Source organism: Dendrobates tinctorius, unplaced genomic scaffold (assembly GCF_039654945.1).
Source record: "Dendrobates tinctorius isolate UK_male_01 unplaced genomic scaffold, ASM3965494v1 ptg000151l, whole genome shotgun sequence".
NCBI lineage: Eukaryota > Metazoa > Chordata > Amphibia > Anura > Dendrobatidae > Dendrobates > Dendrobates tinctorius.
In genome coordinates, this window is record NW_027361818.1 from 21,164,504 (window position 1) to 21,179,380 (window position 14,877).

Genomic DNA, 14,877 nt, shown 5'->3' on the forward strand with positions numbered 1-14,877 from the left:
AACTCATACACGTGCGGCTCCGTTCCGTACACCTCGTACACACATCTCCGCTCTGTACACCTCGTACACGTGCGGCTCCACTCCGTACACCTCGTACACACATCTCCGCTCCAACAACTCATACACGTGCGGCTCCGCTCCTTACACCTCGTACACACATCTCCGCTCTGTACACCTCGTACACGTGCGGCTCCACTCCGTACACCTCGTACACACATCTCCGCTCCGTACACCTCGTACACGTGCGGCTCCGCTCCGTACACCTCGTACACACATCTCCGCTCCGTACTGTACACCTTGTACACGAACGGCTCCGCTCCGTACACCTCGTACACACACACGTCTCCTCTCCGTACATCTCGTATACACACCTCATACTCGCACGGCTCTGCTCCGTACACCTCGTACACATATCTCCGCTCCGTACACCTCGTACACACACAGCTCCGCTCTGTACACCTCGTACACACACATCTCTGTACACCTGGTACACACACGGCTCTGCTCCGTACACCTTGTACACACGCGGCTCCGCTCAGTACACCTCGCACACGTGCGGCTCCACTCCGAATACGTCGTACACGTGCGGCTCCGCTCCGTACACCTCGTACTCACGTGGCTTTGCTCCGTACACCTCGTGCACGTGCGGCTCCACTCCATATACACATCTCCGCTCCAACAACTCATACACGTGCGGCTCCGCTCCGTACACCTCGTATACACATCTCCGCTCCAACAACTCATACACGTGCGGCTCCGCTCCGTACACCTCGTACACACATCTCCGCTCTGTACACCTCGTACACGTGCGGCTCCACTCCGTACACCTCGTACACACATCTCCACTCCGTACACCTCGTACACGTGCGGCTGCACTCCGTACACCTCGTACACACATCTCTTCTCCGTACACCTCGAACACGTACGGCTCCGCTCCGTACACACACACGTCTCCTCTCCGTACATCTCGTATACACGCCTCGTACTCGCACGGCTCTTCTCCATACACCTCGTACACATATCTCCGCTCTGTACACCTAGTACACACTTGGCTCCGCTCCGTACACCTAGTACACACTTGGCTCCGCTCCGTACACCTAGTACACACTTGGCTCCGCTCCGTACACCTAGTACACACTTGGCTGCGCTCCGTACACCTAGTACACACTTGGCTCCGCTCCGTACACCTCGTACACACGCGGCTCTGCTCCGTACACCTCGTACACACGCGGCTCTGCTCCGTACACCTCGTACACACACGGCTCTGCTACATCCACCCTGTAAACCTTTCCTGACCCCACACAGAAACTTCCCCTCATCTAGCACCATGACAACCAGCACAGCTGAGTCCTGCACACACTGAGGCTCCTGATCATGTGACCTCTGACTCCTCCCCTCCTGTGATCTCATCACAGGTCCTGTGTGCACAGAGCAGCCATCGTCGCTCCTGAATGATATTGTCCAGTGTAGGGATTCGCCCCTTGCTGTTAACGCCCAGTTGTCAGTTTATTGTTATTTTCTAGGAGTTCTAGAATTTTACAAATAAGATTTCCTGGGCAGAGCGGTGGAGCTGTGACGGCTCACTGTGAGGATGCCCTGAAGGTTGTGTGTGGCTCCAGAACGTGACTTCAGGACATATAGACGCTGGTGGCGTTCACCGTCACAGCTGCTTCCATCCACTTCTTCTCTAATCCACCACCGCGTCAGCCTTGATGTTTCCGGCAGCTGAGCCGTTCCTGTAAGATCACAAGTCCGGGTTCTTACTTGTACTGAGAGTAAATCATCCTGCGCGGGTTTCACCCACCGAGCGCTTTTCTTTTTCTTCTGATCCTCGGCAGCTAAGCTGCACACGTCACGTCTCCTATGTGGATGTCTGTCAGGAGCTGAGGCATGACTTCACCTCCTCTGGGTAGAAGAATGTGTCTGCTATTCACAGGACTTGGTGGGTAAATAAGACTAGGCCTGACTTCCTGGAGATATATATAGACTAGGCCTGATTTCCTGGAGATATGTATAGACTAGGCCTGACTTGCTGGAGATATGTATAGACAAGGCATGACTTGCTGGAGATATGTGTAGACTAGGCATGACTTGCTGGAGATATTTGTAGCGTTGTGAGTTCATTTTCCCCTTCAATACTGAGGCCCGATGAACTCCCTCTTTTGGTAAGGAAAGGTAGTGAGCCTGATTATCTGTCACCTGAGCCTAATGATGATGACTGGCTGAGTGGAGTTACGGACTGGAAATAAGGCTGCCGACACCCTTCTGCCCTGCGGGTGATTTCTCTGTGGGATCCTTGGAGACCAGTCTGAATTCCTGCTCTTCCAAAGCTAAGTTTTTCTGCTCAGCCTTTTGCATTTGTGTTTTGACTTTGTTTGCTTTGTTTTTTCTGGATTTCTGCCACTCCCTGCTGGGGTGAGCTGAATTCCTTTAGCTCTGTCTTCTGAAGATACCGGAGCGCTGATTTAGTTTTGAAGCCTAGCTGCTTCAGGGTCTTTTTTCATATCAGCTGTTGGCTTATGTCTTTGATAGGGTTTTTGGCAGATTGCAGACAGCAACCGTCCTTTCCTGTCCTGTGTAGTTTAGCTTGGGCCCCATCTTTGCTCAGCCTATCTTTCTATCTGTGTGAGTGTTTTTTCATCTTGCTTCACCGTCATTATATGTTGGGGGCTGCCTTTTACTTTGGGGTCTGCTCTGGGGCAGATTAGATTTCCTTTTCTGTCTTTAGGCTATTTAGCTCTCCGGCTGTGATCGAGGGGTCTAGGGCACCGTAGGAACCCCCCACGGCTACTGCTAGTTGTGTTGATAGGTTCAGGGGTCTGCAATCTGATAGTTGCCAACTTCTCTGGTTTTCTGGACGTAGCTTCTATTTTTGTGTCTGCCTCCTACGGTGACTCGTTCATAACAGAATCACCCGCCATACCGCAGATCCTAGGGTACTCAATAGCAGGAAAGAATTGTAAAAAAAAAAAGTGTGTATTTTTTTTCCTCTATATCTCTGAGGCTGTAGGGGGAATTTTTTTTTTCTCTCAATGGAGATAAAGCAATTGTCTGATCGTGTGGAGCAGCTCGCTGCGGAAGTGCGGGGAATTTCCGCCTACCTTGCTCATTCACATGCTGCTGAACCAAAGATTCCTACACCTGATGTATTTTTTGGGGATCGGTCTAAATTTTTGAATTTCAAAAATAATTGTAAATTATTTTTTGCCTTCAAGCCTAACTCGTCAGGGAGCTCCACGCAGCAGGTTAAAATTGTCATCTCTTTGCTGCGTGGCGATCCCCAGGATTGGGCGTTTTCTTTGAAACCAGATGATCCTATTCTGACTAATGTGAACGCATTCTTTCAAGCTTTGGGGTTGTTGTATGACGAACCTAATGCTATTGATCAGGCTGAAAAGACCCTGCTGGCATTGAACCAGGGTCGAGATTCTGCAGAATTGTACTGTCAAAAATTCCGAAAGTGGGCGGTACTTACAACCTGGAATGATAATGCCTTGGCTGCTCTCTTTCGGAAGGGTTTGTCAGAAGCCGTAAAAGATACTATGGTGGGATTTCCTGTTCCCTCTGGTCTTGACGATTCCATGTCATTAGCCATTCAGGTTGATCGGCGTTTGCGCGAACGCAAAACTGCACGAGAGGTGTTGCCACCTGTTGAACAAATGTCTGAACCTATGCAATGTGATAGAGTTTTGTCCAGAGAGCAACGTCAGGAGTTCAGAAGGCGTAATAAGTTGTGTTTTTTCTGTGGAGATGCCTCGCATATTATTTCTGTCTGTCCTAAACGAGAGAAACGCTTTGCACACACGTTTTCTGTTGGTGGTGTTCAACCTAAGTTTCTTTTGGCTATTACTCTGATCTGCTCCCTGTCCACATTTTCCGCCAAGGCTTTTGTGGATTCGGGAGCAGCCCTAAAGCTAATGGACTTGGATTTTGCTAAACGTTGTGGATTTCCGATGACACCTCTGCAGACGCCTATCCCTTTGAGGGGGATTGATGCTACTCCTTTGGCTAAAAATAAACCTCAGTTTTGGACCCAGGTGGTAATGCGGGTTGCCCCAGACCATCAAGAAAATTGCAGATTTTTGGTGTTGCATAATCTGCATGATACCATTGTTCTGGGGTTTCCCTGGTTACAAATTCATAATCCAGTTTTGGATTGGAAACCTGTGTCTGTGGTGAGTTGGGGTTGTCGGTGTGTCTTTAGTGAGGCTCCGGTGTTTTCCACCTCTCCTCAGTCGCATGATGTTCCTGATTATTTGGCGGACTTTTATGATGTATTTAGTGAGAATGAGTCTGCGTCTCTGCCTCCTCATAGGAGTTATGACTGTGCAATTGAACTGAGCCCGGGGTGTAAATTTCCCAAGGGTCGGCTCTTCAATTTATCTGTACCCGAGCACGAGGCTATGCGATCCTATATTAAGGAGGCATTGGAGAAGGGTCATATTAGACCATCCTCGTCACCTTTGGGTACCAGTTTTTTTTTTTGTAGCCAAAAAGGATGGATCATTAAGACCTTGTATTGATTATCGTGCCCTCAACAAAATTACTGTTAAATATCAGTATCCGTTACCCCTGATTTCAGATCTATTCTCTAGAGTTAAAGGTGCTTGCTGGTTTACCAAGCTTGACCTCAGGGGGGCGTATAATCTTATTCGCATTAAGCAGGGGGATGAATGGAAGACGGCGTTTAATACTCCGGAGGGACATTTTGAGTACCTGGTGATGCCTTTAGGGCTCACTAATGCCCCTTCTGTCTTCCAGTGCTTCATGAATGATATTTTCCGAGATTTTGTCGATAAATTTTTGATTATCTATCTGGATGATATTTTGATATTCTCCAAGGATTGGGATTCTCATGTGGAACATATACGGACTGTGTTCCGGATCTTGAGGGAGAATTCCCTGTATGTCAAAGGATCTAAATGCCTTTTTGGAGTACAGAGGATTTCTTTTTTGGGATTTATTTTGTCTCCGTCAACTATTGAAATGGACCCGGCCAAGGTACAGGCCATTCACGATTTGGTTCAGCCCACTTCTTTGAAGGCCCTCCAGAAATTTTTGGGTTTTGCTAATTTTTATCGGAAATTTATAGCAACATTTTCTAGTATTGCCAAGCCATTGACTGATTTGACTAAGAAGGGTGCTGATGTGTTAAATTTGTCTCCGGAGGCTGTTTCTTCCTTTCAGGAGCTGAAGCGAAGATTCCCCTCCGCCCCGGTTTTGCGGCAACCTGATGTCTCACTTCCGTTCCAGGTAGAGGTGGATGCTTCTGAGATTGGTGCAGGAGCTGTTTTGTCCCAAAAGGATCCTGTAACATCTAAAATGAATCCCTGTGCTTTCTTTTCCCGAAAGTTCTCTCCATCTGAACGTAACTATGATGTGGGGAATCGGGAACTGTTGGCCATGAAATGGGCATTTGAGGAATGGAGACATTGGTTGGAGGGAGCTAAACATCAAGTCGTGGTCCTCACTGACCACAAAAATTTGATTTACCTAGAGTCGGCTAAGCGCTTGAACCCTAGACAGGCTAGGTGGGCCTTGTTTTTTACACGTTTTGATTTTGTGGTTTCTTTTCTTCCGGGAACTAAGAATGTCAAGGCTGACGCCCTCTCTAGGAGCTTCTTTGCTGATTCTCCTGTGGTGACCAAGCCTGCTACCATCTTAGGCAAAGGGGTAGTTCTTTCTGCCATCTCGCCCGATTTGAGACGTGCTCTGGAAGAGTTCCAGGAGGACAAACCTGAGCATTGTCCCAGTGGAAAGTTTTATGTTCCTGACCAGTGGAAGAAGAGAGTGATGTCTGAAATTCATTGCTCTGCTTTGGCTGGTCATCTAGGTATTTTTGGTACTAGAGATCTGGTGAGTCGGTCCTTTTGGTGGCCCTCCTTGTCTCGTGATGTCAGGAATTTTGTGCAGTCCTGTGGGACGTGCTCCCGGTCTAAATCGTGTTCTCGCTCTAGTGGGTTGTTGATGCCTTTGCCTGTCCCCAAGAGGCCATGGACCCATATTTCAATGGATTTCATCTCTGATATGCCTGTCTCTCAAAGGATGACTGTTATTTGGGTGATTTGTGATAGGTTCTCTAAGATGGTTCAACTTGTACCACTCCCTAAGTTGCCGTCTTCCTCTGAGTTGGTGCCCTTGTTTTTTCAACAGGTGGTTCGCTTGCACGGGATTCCTGAGAACATTGTATCTGACAGAGGAGTTCAGTTTGTGTCTAGATTTTGGAGAACTTTCTGTTCCAAGCTGGGAATTCAGTTGTCCTTCTCCTCTGCTTTTCACCCTCAGACCAATGGGCAGACAGAGAGAACAAACCAGACCTTGGAGTCATATTTGAGATGTTTTATTTCCGCTGATCAGGATGATTGGGTTTCATTTTTGCCCTTGGCCGAATTTGCTTTAAATAATAGAGCTAGTTCTGCTACTTTGATGTCACCTTTTTTTTGTAACTTTGGGTTTCATCCTCGATTCTCTTCAGGGCAGGTGGAGGCCTCTGCCTGCCCAGGTGTTGACACTGTGGTGGAGAGAATGCACCAGATCTGGGACCAAGTGGTAGATAAGTTATCTCTCTCCCAGGAAAAGGCCCAGCGGTTTTCCAACCGACATAGGACCATTGGTCCCCAGTTTAAGGTTGGTGATATGGTGTGGTTATCATAAAGAAATATTGCTATGAAGGTGGCTTCTCCTAAGTTTAAGCCTAGATTTATTGGACCTTACAAGATTTTGGAGATTATTAATCCGGTCTCTTTTCGTTTGGCTCTTCCTGTCACATTTAAAATCCATAATGTGTTCCATAAGTCTTTGTTGAAGAGGTTTGTTGAACCTGTTGTTCCTGGGGTGGCACCTCCAGACCCTGTATTGGTTGAAGGTAACATGGAATATGAGGTAGAGAAAGTACTGGATTCTCGTCTGGCGAGACGGAGACTCCAGTATTTGGTTAAGTGGAAGGGTTATGGTCAGGAGGATAATTCCTGGGTCTCTGCCTCTGATATTCATGCCAAAAGATTGGTGCGTGCCTTTCATCGGGCTCACCCTGATCGCCCTGGTGGCATGGTTGAGGGTTCGGTGACCCCTCCTCAAGGGGGAGGTACTGTTGTGAGTTCATTTTCCCCTTCAATACTGAGGCCCGATGAACTCCCTCTTCTGGTAAGGAAAGGTAGTGAGCCTGATTATCAGTCACCTGAGCCTAATGATGATGACTGGCTGAGTGGAGTTACGGACTGGATATAAGGCTGCCGACGCCCTTCTGCCCTGCGGGTGATATCTCTGTGGGATCCTTGGAGACCAGTCTGAATTCCTGCTCTTCCAAAGCTAAGTTTTTCTGCTCAGCCTTTTGCATTTGTGTTTTGACTTTGTTTGCTTTGTTTTTTCTGGATTTCTGCCACTCCCTGCTGGGGTGAGCTGAATTCCTTTAGCTCTGTCTTCTGAAGATACCGGAGTGCTGATTTAGTTTTGAAGCCTAGCTGCTTCAGGGTCTTTTTTCATATCAGCTGTTGGCTTATGTCTTTGATAGGGTTTTTGGCAGATTGCAGACAGCAACCGTCCTTTCCTGTCCTGTGTAGTTTAGCTTGGGCCCCATCTTTGCTCAGCCTATCTTTCTATCTGTGTGAGTGTTTTTTCATCTTGCTTCACCGTCATTATATGTTGGGGGCTGCCTTTTACTTTGGGGTCTGCTCTGGTGCAGTTTAGATTTCCTTTTCTGTCTTTAGGCTATTTAGCTCTCCGGCTGTGATCGAGGGGTCTAGGGCACCGTAGGAACCCCCCACGGCTACTGCTAGTTGTGTTGATAGGTTCAGGGGTCTGCAATCTGATAGTTGCCAACTTCTCTGGTTTTCTGGACGTAGCCTCTATTTTTGTGTCTGCCTCCTACGGTGACTCATTCATAACAGTATAGACTAGGCATGACTTGCTGGAGAAATGTGCAGACTAGGCATGACTTGCTGGAGATTTGTATAGACTAGGCCTTATTTGCTGGAGATTGGTGTAGACTAGTTATGACTTGCTGGAAATACGTATAGGCTAGGCATGAATTGCTGGAGATATGTGAAGACGAAGCCAGACTTTATGTATAGACTACGCATGACTTCCTGGAGATATGTATAGACTAGGCATGACTTGCTGGAGATAAGTGTAGACTAGGCCTGAGTTGCTGGAGATATGTGTAGTCTAGGCATGACTTGCTGGAGATTTGTACAGACTAGGCATGACTTGCTGGAGATATGTACAGACTAGGCATGACTTGCTGGAGATATATATATAGCCTTGGCATGACTTGCTGGAAATATGTATAGACTAGGCCTGACTTGCTGGAAATTTGTGTATACTAGGCCTGAGAAGCTGGAGATATGTATAGGCTAGGCATGACTTGCTGGAGATTTGTACAAACTAGGCATAACTTGTTGGAGATATGTACAGACTAGGCATGACTTGCTGGAGATATGTATAGACCATTCATGTCTTGCCGGAGATATGTATAGACCAGGCATGACTCGCTGGATATATGTGTAGACTAGGCATGACTCGCTGGAGATATGTGTAGACTAGGCATGACTTGCTGGAGATATGTATAGACTAGGCATGACTCGCTTGAGATATGTGTAGACTAGGCCTGACTTGATGGAGATATGTATAGACTAGGCATGACTCGCTGAAGATATGTGTAGACTAGGTTTGACTGTTGTGATTGGGTCACCGAGGCGGAAAGCAAGACCAAGCTACCGTATTTTTCCGACCATAAGACGCACTTCTTTCCCCCAAAATTTTGGGGGAAAGTGGGGGGTGCGTCTTATGGTCGCAATACACGGTACTAACCTGGTGGCAGCGGGCGGGGCTCTGCGGTGCGGTGGTGGCAGCGGGCGGCGCTCTACGGTGCAGTGGTGGCTGCAGGCTGAGCTCCGGTGCAGGGGCGGCGGTTCCACCGGCATTTCTTCGCAGCCCGGAGGCCCCCGCAGTTCCCTTGCTGTCCGCCGCCATGTTGCGGTGGCCTCCGGGAGCATGAACGCCGAGAAGATGGTCGCCGGTCCGGGGACGGCGCATGCGCAGCTTCAGATCTCGTCCCGAGATCTCGGGGGACGAGATCTCGTTGCCGAGATTGGAATCTCGTCCCCCGAGATCTCGGGACGAGATCTGAACCCGCGCATGCGCCGTCCCCGGACTGGCGGCCATCTTTCCGGTGTCCATGCTCCCGGAGGCCACCGCAGCATGGCGGCAGCCAGCAAGGGAATTGCCGGGGCCTCCGGGCTGCGAAGAAATGCCTTTGGAGCCGCGGCCCCTGCACCGGAGCACAGCCCGCTGCCACCACCGCAGAGCCCACCTACCCCAGCCCCAGCAAAGCTACCCCTGCTTCAGCACAGCTGCCCCAGCCCTGCTGCCCCTTCCCCAGCACTGCTGCCCCTGCCCCAGCGCAGCTGCCCCTGCCCCAGCACAGCTGCCACCACCGCAGAGCCCACCTGCCCCAGCACAGCTGCCCCTGCCTCAGCACTGCTGCCCATGCCCCAGCACAGCTGCCCCTGCCCCTGCCCCAGCACAGCTGCCCCTGCCCCAGCACAGCTGCCACCACCGCAGAGCCCACCTGCCCCAGCACAGCTGCCCCTGCCTCAGCACTTCTGCCCCAGCCCCAGCACAGCTGCCCCTGCCTCAGCACAGCTGCCCCTGCCTCAGCACAGCTGCCCCTGCCTCAGCACAGCTGCCCCTGCCCCAGCACAGCTGCCCCTGCCTCAGCACAGCTGCCCCAGCCCCAGCACAGCTGTCCCTACCCCAGCACAGGTGCCCCTACCCCAGCGCAGCTGCCCCAGCACAACCAACCTGCCCTAGCACAGAGCCACCACCGCACGAGCCTGGACCACTGAATGACCCCTGTGACTACTTCTCCACCTGTGCCGGATCTCTTCCCAGGTAAGCTGAATTCGGACTGTAAGATGGACCCCCATTTGACACATTATTTTTTTTCCCCCTATTTTCCTACTGAAAATTGGGGTGCGTCTTATGGTCCGGTGCGTCTTATAGTCCGAAAAATACGGTAAGCCACAGAAAACCAGAGAGGTTGGTAACAGTACCTAAGCAGATTGCAGACCCCTGATCCTATCCCCACAACTATCAGTAGCCGTGGAGCCTACCTACGATGATTCTAGACGCCTCGACACAGCCGGAGAGCTAAATAAGCCTAAAGCAAGAAAGGGGAATTCTAAACTGCCCCAGAGCAGACCCCAAAAGAATAAATAGCCCCCAAACATATATTGTCGGTGAGACAAGATGAAAACACAAACGCAGGTAGGAAAATAGGCTGAGCAAACGATGGGGCCCAAACTAACTGGACAGGAAAGGAAAGACACTGTCTGCAATCACGCAAAAAAACTGCAAAAAATGCCCAAAACTTCTGATAGAAAAAACACTGAAGTCACTAGACTTCGCCCACTTTATCAGCACTCTGGTATATTCTGAAAGCAGAGCAAAGAGAGGCCAATCTAATAAGGGACAAAAACAAACTGGTACAAACAGTAGCATAAGGATGGAAATTCAGCACAGCCCCAGCGGGGCTGACTGACCACACAAAACTGAAATAGACAAAACCAAATCAAATGTGGACAATAGCAAAAAAACACTTAGCTTGAGCATGCAGGAACTGAGCTGGAAGCTAAGACCTCAGGAGGCAGAAAAAAATCACCAGCAGGGATAGAGGGAGTCGGCTGTCTTAAATTCAATCAGAAACTCCATATGTCAAATCGTCCTACTCATTATCAGGTGGCAGACCTCTGTCAATTAGATCAGCTCCATTACCTCCTGTAACTACCAGAGTGAGCCCGGAAAGAGAACTTGCGACCCCTCTGTCAATACAACCAGCAGGCCAGAAAGTGAATTCACAACACCTGACTTGCTGGAGATATGTGTAGACTAGGCCTGACTTGCTGGAGATATGTGTAGACTAGGCCTGACTTGCTGGAGATATGTATAGACCAGGCATGACTTGCTGGAGATATGTATAGACTAGGCATGACTCGCTGGAGATATGTGTAGACTAGGCCTGACTTGCTGGAGATATGTGTAGACTAGGCATGACTTGCTGGAGATATGTATAGACTAGGCCTGACTTGCTGGAGATATGTATAGACTAGGCATGACTCGCTGGAGATATGTGTAGACTAGGCCTGACTTGCTGGAGATATGTGTAGACTAGGCATGACTTGCTGGAGATATGTGTAGACTAGGCATGACTTGCTGGAGATATGTATAGACCAGGCATGACTTGCTGGAGATATGTATAGACTAGGCATGACTCGCTGGAGATATGTGTAGACTAGGCCTGACTTGCTGGAGATATGTGTAGACTAGGCATGACTCGCTGGAGATATGTGTAGACTAGGCCTGACTTGCTGGAGATATGTATAGACTAGGCATGACTCGCTGGAGATATGTATAGACTAGGAATGACTTGCTGGAGATATGTATAGACTAGGCATGACTCGCTGGAGATATGTGTAGACTAGGCCTGACTTGCTGGAGATATGTATAGACCAGGCATGACTCGCTGGAGATATATGTAGACTAGGCCTGACTTGCTGGAGATATGTGTAGACTAGGCATGACTCGCTGGAGATATGTGTAGACTAGGCATGACTCGCTGGAGATATGTGTAGAGTAGGCATGACTCACTGGAGATATGTGTAGACTAGGCATGACTCACTGGAGATATGTGTAGACTAGGCATGACTTGTTGGAGATATGTGTAGACTAGGCCTGACTTGCTGGAGATATGTGTAGACTAGGCCTGACTTGCTGGAGATATGTGTAGACTAGGCCTGACTTGCTGGAGATATGTGTAGACTAGGCCTGACTTGCTGGAGATATGTATAGACCAGGCCTGACTTGCTGGAGATATGTGTAGACTAGGCATGACTTGCTGGAGATATGTGTAGACTAGGCATGACTTGCTGGAGATATGTGTAGACTAGGCCTGACTTGCTGGAGTTATGTATAGACCAGGCATGACTTGCTGGAGATATGTGTAGACTAGGCCTGACTTGCTGGAGATATGTGTAGACTAGGCCTGACTTGCTGGAGATATGTGTAGACTAGGCCTGACTTGCTGGAGATATGTGTAGACTAGGCCTGACTTGCTGGAGATATGTGTAGACTAGGCCTGACTTGCTGGAGATATGTATAGACCAGGCCTGACTTGCTGGAGATATGTGTAGACTAGGCATGACTTGCTGGAGATATGTGTAGACTAGGCATGACTTGCTGGAGATATGTGTAGACTAGGCCTGACTTGCTGGAGTTATGTATAGACCAGGCATGACTTGCTGGAGATATGTGTAGACTAGGCCTGACTTGCTGGAGATATGTGTAGACTAGGCCTGACTTGCTGGAGATATGTGTAGACTAGGCCTGACTTGCTGGAGATATGTGTAGACTAGGCCTGACTTGCTGGAGATTTGTATCTGCACAGACGGAAGACTAGACATCTAGAGCACCTCCAGGAGGCCACGTAGTGTAGGGAAACATGGCGTGCTGACGATAAACAGTCCCCGCAGGGGGATATACCGTATTTTTCGCTTTATAAGACGCTCCGGATTATAAGACGCACCACAATTTTTGAGGAGAAAAATAAGAAAAAAATATTTTTTAATAAAATGGTGGTGCCTCTTATAATCCTTGCATCTTATTGCTTACCGGGGTTGGTGGCTGCGGTGTAGACGGGTCCCAGGCTCGCTGCTGGAGGAGGCAGGCGTGGAGTGATGCTGCAGGCCGCATTCAGGGATGAGGGGGGGCTCCGATGTGTGCTGTTGCTGCTGCAGAGTCTTGTGCTGGTGTCAGGTTTCTCCACTTGTCCGGCGGTTGGAGGCCGGTGCTGCAGGTGCTCCGGTGCGGCGTTGTGTGTCCATCGATGCCCGGGGCTCTGCCGACATTGTTTGACAGACCAGAGCCCCAGCATTTCCTTGGTTCCCTGTATATGTGCGCTGAAGTGCCGGTAAAAAAAAAATGGCCGCCGGCGCGTGCGCAGATGGGATCTCGGGACCAGTTCTCGAGAGATGAGATCTGAAATCTCATCTCTCGAGAGCTGGGTCCCGAGATCCCATCTGCGCACGCGCGGCGGCCATTTTTTTGCAGGCACCACCGCGCGCACACAGGGAACCCAGGGAAAATGGCCGCCGGCGCGTGTGCAGATGGGATCTCGGGACCCACCTCTCGAGAGATGAGATTTCAAATCTCATCTCTCGAGAACTGGGTCCCGAGATCCCATCTGCGCACGCGCCGGCGGCCATCTTTTTACCGGCACACAGGGAACTGAGGAAATGCCGGGGCTCTGGCCTGTTGCACAATGTTGGCAGAGCCCCGGGCATCGACGGGCACACAACGCGGCACCGGACACACCCGCAGCAGCGGCCAGCAACCGCCGGACGCCCCCGATCACAGCCTAGGTAAGGCATGTCCGCTTTGTAAGACGCACCCCTGTTTTCCCCCCAAATTTTGGGGAAAAAAAGTGCGTCTTACAAAGCGGAAAATACGGTATACAATGCTGTGCTGGCTAGTAGGTGAAAATTCATTGATCATAAATATTTCCTGGCTAAATGCAACTTTCTAAATAGTCTTCATTAAAAATGTTCTATCATCAGTGTCTGCAAGTCCTTTTATCTAGCAGAGCGCTCTGCAAAAATGATACAAATCCCGCGGAGCTCCTGGTTGTGACTGCTCTCCCTCCTGGTGAAGTGAGAAAAATATAGGCATACAATAATTTTTTGGTTGGGATCTAAAAATCTACCTGTGCATATGTGTTCACGCCTTTTGCCATGAAGCCCCTAAAATTTTCTGGTGCAAGCAATTCCCTTCATAAGTGAAAGATTGCACCCAGGTGGTCTTCCTCAGTGTCACATGGTCTGTCAGTATACACACACCTTTTCGGAAAGTCCACAGAGGCTGCGACCCCAGTAAAGTGAAGCTGTCGGGTCCCCCATTCCCTCTAACTCACTTATGAGTAAGTTCCCTGCCTATCCGGCCCTAGATAACATTTTTCGAGTCAAATGGCGCTCGCTGCCCCAGACTAGTCCGCCCTCTTTCCATGTTATCGGGCCCCTGTGGGAGTGATAACATAATGTGCACACGCGGTGTCATCACCGCTTATGAGGATCTAGCGCATGCGCCGCTCATTCCGGCCACGTCACTGCGCCTCTGAAGCCGGGTGTACGCACTCCGCATGACCAAAAGTTATCTTCCAAACTTCTGCACATGCGCCGTGCGCCTCTGGAGCTGGCTGGATTTTATAATCGACGTCATAAAATCTTCTATATTTGGTGACATAAGATTTTAGGTTTTTTTTTTTTTTTTTAATTTTTTCAAACTTTTTGTATCCACTTTTCAGACTCTGGAGCTGCCTTCATTTTCCATGACCCCGTCCCATCGTCAGGTTGTGTCTGAGGGGACAGCCTCGCTTTCCAGTGCACGGCGTCCTACATAGACCAGGACATGCAGGTGTTGTGCTCTCCGGATGGGAGGACTGTGGGAACGGACGAGGCGCAGGGGATTTTTGTTCAGAAGAACATGATGCACAGCTGATCACTGATCGCCAGGTGCCCCGTGTTCTCCGATATATCATCGGTATATATATATACGTTGTGTAATGGACAAACCATAAAATCCCTATAGGAGTTTGGCATTGTATAAGAAGGCAGCAGCCTAAAGATCACTGCACATATTGGGTCATAAAGAGTCATTTATTCTGTTATTTCTCCTGATTTACCAAACCCCGGAGAATTGTCTGCATTGCCCTGCAAGACCCCACAGTTTCCCCAGACTTCTACCCCCTGAGCTGGATGGGGTGCGATGCCGCGTCCTATAGACATTTTCATCATCTTCAGCGCATGCATGGCCAGAAATATTCAGTGC

At 49.5% G+C, this 14,877-nt stretch overlaps 1 long non-coding RNA gene across 1 annotated transcript in view; it reads left to right on the forward strand.

Moving 5' to 3' along the window:
* Positions 1 to 1,497: 1,497 nt before the first annotated feature.
* The window catches only part of LOC141050005 (uncharacterized), a 53,664-nt gene continuing 40,284 nt past the window's right edge, over positions 1,498 to 14,877 (forward strand). The window contains exons 1-2 of the long non-coding RNA XR_012220469.1: positions 1,498 to 1,738; positions 14,354 to 14,561. This is a non-coding gene — a long non-coding RNA (uncharacterized lncRNA). The remainder of the gene's footprint in view (positions 1,739 to 14,353; positions 14,562 to 14,877) is intronic.